We start from the raw sequence: 10084 nt of genomic DNA on the forward strand, positions 1-10084 counted from the left end.
TTTTACTGTAGAACCTTTAACATAAATGAGAAAAACAAATATATGTATATATGGCTAAAAGCTAAATCCTTATTTGAATTCTTATCAGTATGGATAGTAAGAACATGGTTTAGGGACTTTTAAAGACACTTAACTATTTCAGTTTTAAAATTTCCCTTATGATACTACTCACAGAGGTTAAAGTTATAGTGCTTAATCCTGTTGTCTGAGGTCATTATGCAGAATGCATCTCTGCATATCTTAGAAAGATATTTTGTGCTTACATATGCATGCTTGTGTAGTAGGTGATTTTGCAAGTTGTATGGCAATATTACAGTATTACAGTAAGGCCTGTTTGAGCCCTATGCAGTGAAATTACAATAATTTGTGAAATGCAGGTATAATGATATTTCACTGTTCCTTTTGGTAAATCACCAAGCTTGGAGGAAGTAGACGATTCTGCAAATGCAGGTAAGATGTGAGAACAGAGCATGGAATGATGCAGAGGAAGAAATACATGACCAAAGGAACAGCAGCAATTAAGAAGGAAAGAGGTGGAGAAAGAAGAAAAAGAGGAAAAAACAATGAATAGTTACTGTATGAGAAGGGGAAATGATCAGAACAGGGTGCTGCATGTGTCACTCAGTCAAGTGTGTTGTTTCCATGTTTATTTGAAAGGTTGCCTGTTGACAATCTCATTGTTTTCAGTTGAGTTTACCCATACAGCTTGCTATCCACTGCCACATAGTCCCTACAAAAAAAAAAAAAAAAAAAAAAAAAGAGCTCCAACCCCACTGAGAAATGCATCTAAGAAACAAATAGATGTCTTGGGAATATCACCCAGTTGCAAAAAGTTCCTGAAATGCAAAAAAACCCAACTCAAAACCCTAGAAGATAACGATGAAATCCCTAAATAAAGACTGTTTAAATATTGATTAAAGTAGCTGAACTCTGGTTTGTACTGTCATTATGTATAGTATATTTTTCCAAGTAAAATCAAGTTAAAAATATATATTTCAAGAAATTATAATTATTTATAATATACAGATTTCTTTTTTTTTTACCACCAGATGTTGCTGCTTTCATCTGGATTATATTGTCTTTAAATAATTCTAGTTTAAAAGGGAAAATGGCCCCAACGGATTACAAATTACCTCACTATTTTGCCAGTGCAGGTCAAATTGCTTGTGGAGAGGCTGCATTGGAAAACACTTTTGTGGAAGAGTTCTGTTGTGATAATGGCTGTGTATCAATTATTTAGGAAACAGAGAAAAATGAGGCTTAGTCCTGTACAGTACAGAGATGGAGTATACAGTTCATAAAGTAAAAAGTAATGGCTGGTTCAGACACTGAAAAAGAGACTGACCTTATATTTATGACAGTGCTAGGCCCAGGAGTAAATCAAAGAGCACAATCCTTTAGATATGTGCTTACTTACATGCTAAAGTTCATATTTGATCTATATGGTCATTGAAGCAATCATTCCTTATCCCTTTTTGGCCTTTCTCTCAAGTATAAAACAGAAGTATTACAATGAAAGGACAATTTATTTCTGCTATATGAAGACAATTATATTAGTGTTTAATTGTGCTTGAGCTTGTGTAGTTTCCATTCAAACTTTTGCTGGAGGTCAAAAATATTTAGCTATCTGCTGCTTATTTCACAGGAACTTACAATAGAAGGGCTGAAGGGAATACTGAGGCTAAAGGACATCAACATGCTGAGCAATTCTACCAAAGGTGTTATCATGAACCTGCTGAATTTACATGTGTTTTGTTTACACTGCAGAAGAGGAAAGTGAATTTAATTAGACAGAGAACATTCTGAAAAAAAAATCCATTAAGAAGGATTGTTTAAACAAAGGTCTCACGAAGCATCTACAGCTTCAGGAAGAACATTTTTTATTTAACTTCTCCTTTACTTATGGTTTCTGTGCTGTATGTGTCAAAAGTGTTAATTTTGTTGTAAAAATAATTTCATCATTTCCTAGACTATGCAGTTAACATGAAAATATTTTATTATAATGAACCAACTGCTCTTAGTCTTAAAATAGAACTCACAGCTTTTGGTGAATTATTGTGGAATTTAATTTGCCCTAATCTGCTACGGTGACAAGTGCAATATAAATAAAAATGTGAAGAAGAAAAATGTTCCATTAAGACAAGAGTAAAAGTCAGGAGATACAGGTTAAGATTTTTCAAAACTGGAACCTAAAGTTCAGCCCAGAACCCTTTAATTACACACCTAAAAAACGGCCTGGGTGCTCAATGGTTCTGAACCTTCATTAACTTCCAGTTAACTCAAGGAAAACCACTGTGTGTATAATTAGCTGGCAAAAGTCAAGTTGCTTCTGTAGGCACCTGAGTATGGATGTAAAAGCTCACCTTTAGGACCTAACCATGAAAAAAAATTAAGAAATTATTTGTTTTCAGTTCTGCTGCACTGGATTCCTGTTTTCTTGTTGTTGTTGTTTGTTTGCCTTTTTTGTTTCAATCTCAAATTATTTGTTTCTCTGCTTGAAGTCGAAGACCCTGGGGATGAGTTTTTATGTAAGAATTTTATCTATCTCTTTCTCTGTCTAGTTTAAGAAAAAAAAAGACTCTAGACTCCATGGTTTTAGAGAGGAACCTTTAAAAAGAACTATTAGAAAAATGACTGAAGGCCAAAATCCAGGGGAGCAAAAGCAAATAAAAAATAGCATTAAGAAATACGAACCACCTGATTTTAAACCCACCTCATAATTCTAGGGGTGGGAATTACTCCCAATTTCTTAATATTTATTCTTATTTACACTGTGCCAGGCAAGTTATTTAACCTTTCTATACCTAACTTCTCTTCTGTATGTTGTAGGTGAAATAATAGTATTTACTCATCTCTCAGGGTATTTTGAGATTTAATTTAATAATGCCTATGAAACACTTCATTAATCATAGAGGGAACGTAACACAGAAGCATGGATTATTATCATTATTAATTAATTAAAAGAACCTCCCAAGACAAGAAAGGAATTATTATGGTCAGGTGATTTATTTTTTAAGAGTATACTGTGCTGTGACTTCTAAAAGAATTTTTGGGCAGCCTTGGAAGAAAACACATTAAGTATACTGTTAGTAGGCTTGGATTTATAACCTCATTGAAATTTCCAGGTTTTTAAAAGACTCTATTTCTTCTCTTCTGTTGAATTGATGAGTAATTATTATGCAAATCTTCTTGCATTTCTTTATAGGTAACCTTTGGACTGGCATTTTAGCTAAATATTATGTAAGATTATTGATAAAACTCAATTGAATAGTAACAGAAGCAACAACAGCAGTTATTGCATATGTAAAATGCTCTCTGGAGTCTGAATGTTTTTAAATATGATGGGCTGAATACTTTAAGAATAAAAATATTCAGTGATGCCTTTTCTTGTTCTCAAATACACCATTAGTTTAAAAGTGCTCAAACAGTTTCTAAGCTGACCACATTTTTTAATTAGAAGTCAATGTGCTATTCTACGACAAATTGCAGTACTATCTAAATAATGTATTTCCTAAATAATACTAAACAAAATCTCTTTTTAAGGCCATTTTATCAACAACATCATCATCACTATCCAGGAAAATATAATAATATGTGGAGTGATCACAAGATCTTTTAATCTGTGAAATATCCTTTTTCTCACTTAATAACTGCAAAGCAGAGAAATCACTTCTAACCCTGCTGCAGTAAATGATCGTTTTTTGCTGCTAGCTTCAGTACAGTCAAATTTTATGTCTCTTCAGTATTCTAGAGCAGCTCACTAGATGCTGTTGCATTCAGAATAAGTTTCATGAAATAGAGAAGGATTAGAGAAAAACTATGAAGAGCCCCATCCTCTGAGTTTTGCTTGGATCTGCTGAATTTAGCTCCTGAACAAAGAAAAAGAGGGAAACTAAGTACTGGACCAGGAAGCTCTGGGATGAGGTGGGAAATGCTTTGAAGATCCACGTATTTTGGACAGCCTCCTTTCCTAAAAGCTTAACAGAACCTCAAATCAATCTGCCTGTAAGAGGTACTTAGCAAGAATTTTACCATTATTCACATCACTGAGTTGGTGCTCAACAAAGTAAGGCAAATCCCTATGTTCTCGAAAACATTTTACTTCTCATGGCACTCAAAACAATAGAAAAGTTTAGATCTTTTATTTACCCTCTGTTTTCAAAGTAATTTCTATTTTTTATCCCTCATGGTCCTGTTTTCAAGCTTGTTTCCATGATCATAAGAACTTCAGAGCTTAGTTTAAAATGAATTAAGAAGTTTAAAAACAGAGACTCTTATGACAGCATGATTCCAGGACTTGAGCATTTATGAAACATGTCAAATACTGGAAAACTTGAAACAAAATGCCCCAGACTGACAACATTGCCCAGTTATTTTGTTTCTCAGCATGCTTTTTCACCTTATAATAATTTATTGATTTTTGTTATCACAACTGATGTGTTCAGTTGATGTGTTCAGTTTGCTTGTTTTTAAAGGAAGATAAAAATATTACACTTTACATCTTACTCCTTGTACTACAGATAAATAAAATGCTTTCTGTTTTCTCTGAAACAGTTCACCATTGACAAATTTGAGCTGTTGTTTCTGAGTTTATGAAGTCTAAGAGCACTTAAAGCCTTGAAGGCATTATGTCATACTACTTCCATCATGTCATCCAGGATGTGAGGTCTGTTCTTGCTGACATATCAACAAGAACATTAAAGAATGAAAGACAATTAAAAAGAGTGAAATAGAAAATTGACTATGTATTAGACTAGTTAACTTTCTAAACAAGGCCTTTTGATACTTTCTGGGAAACTATTCAAGAACAACTTCTATATTAACCTTAGCTGGAGATATTTACAAGTAAGTCAGCCTATCCTCTTGCCTCTTTCATTCTTTGATCATAAGGATATCGTAATAGGATTAGATGGCATTACATTTGGAATCATTATGAGGAAATGCTTCTATATATCTGATACATGGCTAAATACGGTTAAATTGTAAAATCCAGTGCAATCAGTGCCTTCAAGAAAGACTATGGCTTTTCAAGAGACCTGAGAACAAGCATATTTGATCACAGAACAATCATGTATTGCCAGCTCTCAGGTAGATGAACAGATAGGCTTCCTGATTCTTATTATTTCTTAAGTTTTCCCACTTTCCTGTCAAAATCTCTGAAACAGTAGACTCTGAAACAAACTAGAGTCTGCCTTGGAATAAATTCCTTTAAGCAACACAGGAAGAGAAATAAATAAGATTATAAGAAAAAAAAGTTTAAGACTTTCATAGAAAATATAGTGTGAGAAATGGAACTGCAAAGTGATATTTTTATTTTTAATTGTGGTACTCCATTAGCACCATTTCATTACATCCCTAAAGAATTTGATTTTAAAAGAGACAGAATGGTCATATATGAAGTAAAACCAGTGGTTCCACATCTCTTGCTTATCATTGTACACATTATTTGGAAAGCAAAATTAGTATGTTATTGTTCTCAGAACACTTTATCACCTTTATCAAATTAAGAGTCTTTTCCTTTTCATTCTTATATACTCCTGCTTTTTCAAATTATGAAATTTCTTTTTTTCTTTATCTTTTTTTTTTCCTCAGGCTGCTTCACCTCACTTAATTTTAAATCTGAATTTCTTAGTGCTTCCTGGATCATGCACAAAACCAAACCTCTATTGCTGATCCCTTATGTCATGTGTACTGTCCATTAAAATTATCATTCTCGTCATGCTTAAAAGCAACACATTCATCACAATAATCTTGCATTGGGCATAGTGTGATGAAAATGCCAGAATAAAGCATCTTTGAAAAGAGAAAATGAACAGAAGGTGGTAAAACAAAGCCGCAACAACTTTGTAGATAATAGATAAATTCTCTTTCAGTTTCTGAAGATTTGGAAATGTTAAATTAAACTTACCATACCACCTGCACCGACAGACATCTGTCTATCTCTGAAGAACCTTCAGTTTTCTTCTCAACAGTTGGCGTACATGTTTGTCTCTACCCTGCAAAGGCAGAGAGGTATCAGCATGCTGTTTAAGAAGGTCACTCATTTTGGTTTTATTCTTTTCTTCCTTATGAAGTTGTTTATTGGACTTTTATGGAGGCTTGTAATATGCTGTAATAGGTTGAGGAATTCTAATAGGTTGAGGAATTCTAATAGGTTGAGGAATTAACATACTCATGAGATGAATGTGTCAGTTTACACTTTGCAGAATTGTTGGGTTTTGACTTTCTGTAGACATAGCTGATCATTAGTCATATAAATTCTTTTGAGCTGTTAAATAAAATTAAATTATAATTTTGTATAAATTTCAGAAATATTTTCGTTGTTTTTGATTATGAATAAAACCAAATAAAACTATTTCTCCTAACTCAAAAAATGTTTAAAGGATATTTTGGGTCTGTAAAAATGTCTTTTTTTTTCAATTTACAGTTTTAAAATTTTTTAATATTGGAACTGAATACTTTGGTCTCATTAAAACTGTTGTCTTCCAGTTGAAATTACCTGTTTAGAGGAAATACATTCTCTAGGGTAGAAAAAAATCTTCAAAGTCAGGTCTGCAAGCATCCTTCTTTTTCCTCTTAAAGAAAACTGGATGTCTGATGGAAATATGACTCAAGAAACATAGAGATAGTGTATTTATGCTTAATCTGGCCAAGGTACAGAAACTGCCAGCAACTGCAAGACCATGAATAGCAGCTATATTTTATCTGTCTTGCCTTCAAGTGGAAAAAACAGGAGACACCTTCCCAGCAACTGAGTTCTCTGAAATAATTAATCTTGCTAGAGCAAATTACAGTTAGTTGAAAATAAAGAAAATAGCTATTTTCAGAAGTGGGCTAGATAAAGGACAAAGTATATTTTCAGTTCTTTATTTTCCTTGACTTCATGCTAATTAGGTGAAAGAACCAAACAATTTAAGTTTTTATGGGAAAATATCTACTTTGTATAACTCTAAATGTTAAAACCATTTATTGAATGAACTTCTCAAACCCAGTGATTTTTGTTGTATAGAGCTGTCAGAGTGATATTTAAAATGAGTGAATATGGTCAGTGTATTAAAAAAAAATCAGGTATTTTAAGTAGCAGTGTAGCAAGATTAAAGGCCAACCTTTTAGATATAATTGCACTTGAAAGACTGCCAATTAAGTTAAGAATTGCAACTCCAGTGCTTATTGCACATTTCTAGACCTGAAAATACAAGTAGATGGTGGGGGTGGAAAAACCATATTCTTTAAGACAATGACCCCAGGGAGTGAAATGTGCAGATGCCGTACGTTAGAGTGATGCTAGCAACCTTTTGAGATTTCTTGCCAGAAATGTATGTGGGTGGAACACAAAGGTGCTTTCACACAGCATTTATCCTTCCTGGATTATGTGAAGAGTTGGGGGATGTTGCAGCTCTACATCGAGCTGCTCCATAACTCCACTCCAGTCATTTGTGGGTGCCTTCCTAGGTGGAAGCAGTGACCGAGACATTGCAGTGCCTTTACAGTGCAGCTGCCCTAGCTCAGGCAATCTCCAAGTTTTTTGCTTCTCAGTACCCTGTTGGAGCCCAAGTGTCCTCTAATGTAGAAACATGCAACCAAACAACCAAAGATAAATAGTGGTGATTACAATAAAAGTAATGCTTGTTTATAAAGAGGAGACTGGTGTGTCAGCTACTGATACATAGGCATAAACAGCTATGCAGCCCTATCAAAAGCCAGTGCTAGTGTGGAGGATAAACCTTGCCCTTTCCCACAAACACATTCCTTGTCCCAGTAAATTTGTCTGTAACACAGACAGCACCTAATAGTCTACCAGAGATTTCAACATTAGCATTTCAGAATAATTATTCTTGTTGATAATCCACAATTCTTTCCACTGAAATGGTGAGAATTTAATTGATAGCTTGGGGTTTCCACGCTCTGTATTCCGTAACGTAATTCATCTATATTCTCTTGGCCCCTTGGAACACATATCTCCTAGCCGGCATTCTTATTAGGAATGACTAAATATCACCACTGCTTCATACCCATTTATGCTACTATCAGGTGACCTGCTTAATGCAGTTGTAAATAAGGAAAGCTAGTAGCTATAAAACTTCAGGGCAAATCCTCAAGGACAACATTTCCTTTGACAAACTGGCAAAATACTTAAAAAGCTTGAGAAACTGTAGTTGGAAATCCATAAAAATGAAGTTTTCAGCTTTAGTGTTATTCTAAAAATATATTTTCCTTTTGTATTGCATGAATTCTTTTCCCTTTGTATTCCTCTGTACTCTTTAAAGTGACATTTAGCTAATGTAGCAAGAAGCCACAGCTGTTTGGGAGGACTGGGAGACCACAGCCCACAACGTTTTAAACATATAAAAACTGAAGTCTGAAGATAAGGAGTGATCTGCTGGGACACCAGGTATTGTTCTTGGAATGTTCCAGAGAATCACTTCCTTGATGATTAGAGATTTTTTTTCCTTATTTCCAGCATAAATTTATTCTTAGTTAGTGCTTACACGTTTGTTTTCATGCCAACAAAATGCTTTGTCTTCTATAGCTCTTTTTCCTCCTAAGTGGTTACCCAATGATGTATTTAAAAAAGCAGTCATAGCCCCTCTCAGTCTGAATTTTGCTAAAAAAAAAAAAAAAAAAAAGAAACACAGACTTTTCAGGCCTCATAAGTTTTTCCATTCCTTTGATGGAGAACGTTAATGACCTTCATTTCTGTCTGTTACACTTACTATTTTTCTTAAATATATGTAAATTAATTGTCCTCTTTAAAAGCAGTTGGAAGATACATATACAGATAAACAGTTGACTGCTTTCATAAGCTTTTCGACAGTGATGTACATATAGAATAAGCCACTGGGATAAAGACTATAACATGACAGGGAAGATTTTAATGCACAGTTGCCAGCACACACAAGTATACTGTACATGACAAACAATTGCCACAGAATTAGAATTTAAAAATTTTCTAAGAAGTCTTGGATACGAAAGAAAAATTCTGCATCTTTAGGAGGTAAAATACACAAATAGTTCTGCAGCTGTAATTATTACTATTTAATGCGATCCTTATTGCACCTTACCAGCTGTTTGACACGGAAGCATTAAGAAAATCAAAAGGAACATGTATAATAGCACATTTTGCTAATAAAAACAGTACACATGATACATAAAATACATGTTCTTGCAAGATTTTCTTAATAGTTTAGAGTCAAAATACATTGGTGCCATCCTGCTATCCTCCCTATCGTGTTAAAAGTATACAAAAAGTTGTATATAATTTTTAATAATTTCTCTCTTGTAGCAATAATTTAATGCTAGATTTTTAACCTAATATGAATTACAATTAGTTTTTCAAATCAGTGTTCAAGATGAAAGGCACTGAAAGACACTTAGCTGTAGAGTTGTCAAAGTGAGAGAACAGTACAATATAATATTTCTTTCTGATTATGAGAGATGCTCCGGTCCCTTACTCATGTTATCAGTCTTTTTCCGGACTCTCTCCAGTAACTCCATATCTCTTTTGTACTGAGGAGTCCAGAACTGGACACTGTTCTAGATATGCCACAGTAGTTCAGGTGTGAAAATAAAAATACTATACATGCCAGTGACAATTTTATTACAGACTGTGTACATAATAATATCTTAATTTTTACAACTATTGGATGTGTCACAGTGCAGAAGTTTTCCTGGCTACTAGTAAGGCAGTACTTTTACATGTAGAAGTAACACAACAGGGACAAGAGTGTTCATCAGACAGTATAAGGCAGCCTATCAACATACACATAGGAAGCTAGGAAGATAAAGGTGAGGAATTTAGGAAAAGCATTAATTGTTGATAGATAAAATCATACCTCCTGGTCTTGTGCACAAGGCTTTTTGACTTGGTTTTGTTGTTGAGCTGTTAAACCAGGGTCAAAGTTTAAACCTATGTAAGGAGAAACTTCAGCAGCTATTCGTCTTCTGCAGGTGGGTGGGATGGCTTAGATTAACGATCGAGTCAGCCGTGTGATTCAGGCTATAAAACAGACAGAAGCATTGCATAGCATAAGGACAGAAGCGAGTGAGAACATAAATTATAGATATACCAAACACAGAAAGGGAT

Source organism: Nipponia nippon, unplaced genomic scaffold (genome assembly GCF_047370975.1).
Source record: "Nipponia nippon isolate SJK-2023a ecotype South Korea unplaced genomic scaffold, ASM4737097v1 scaffold_6, whole genome shotgun sequence".
In the NCBI taxonomy this organism is placed as follows: Eukaryota; Metazoa; Chordata; class Aves; order Pelecaniformes; family Threskiornithidae; genus Nipponia; species Nipponia nippon.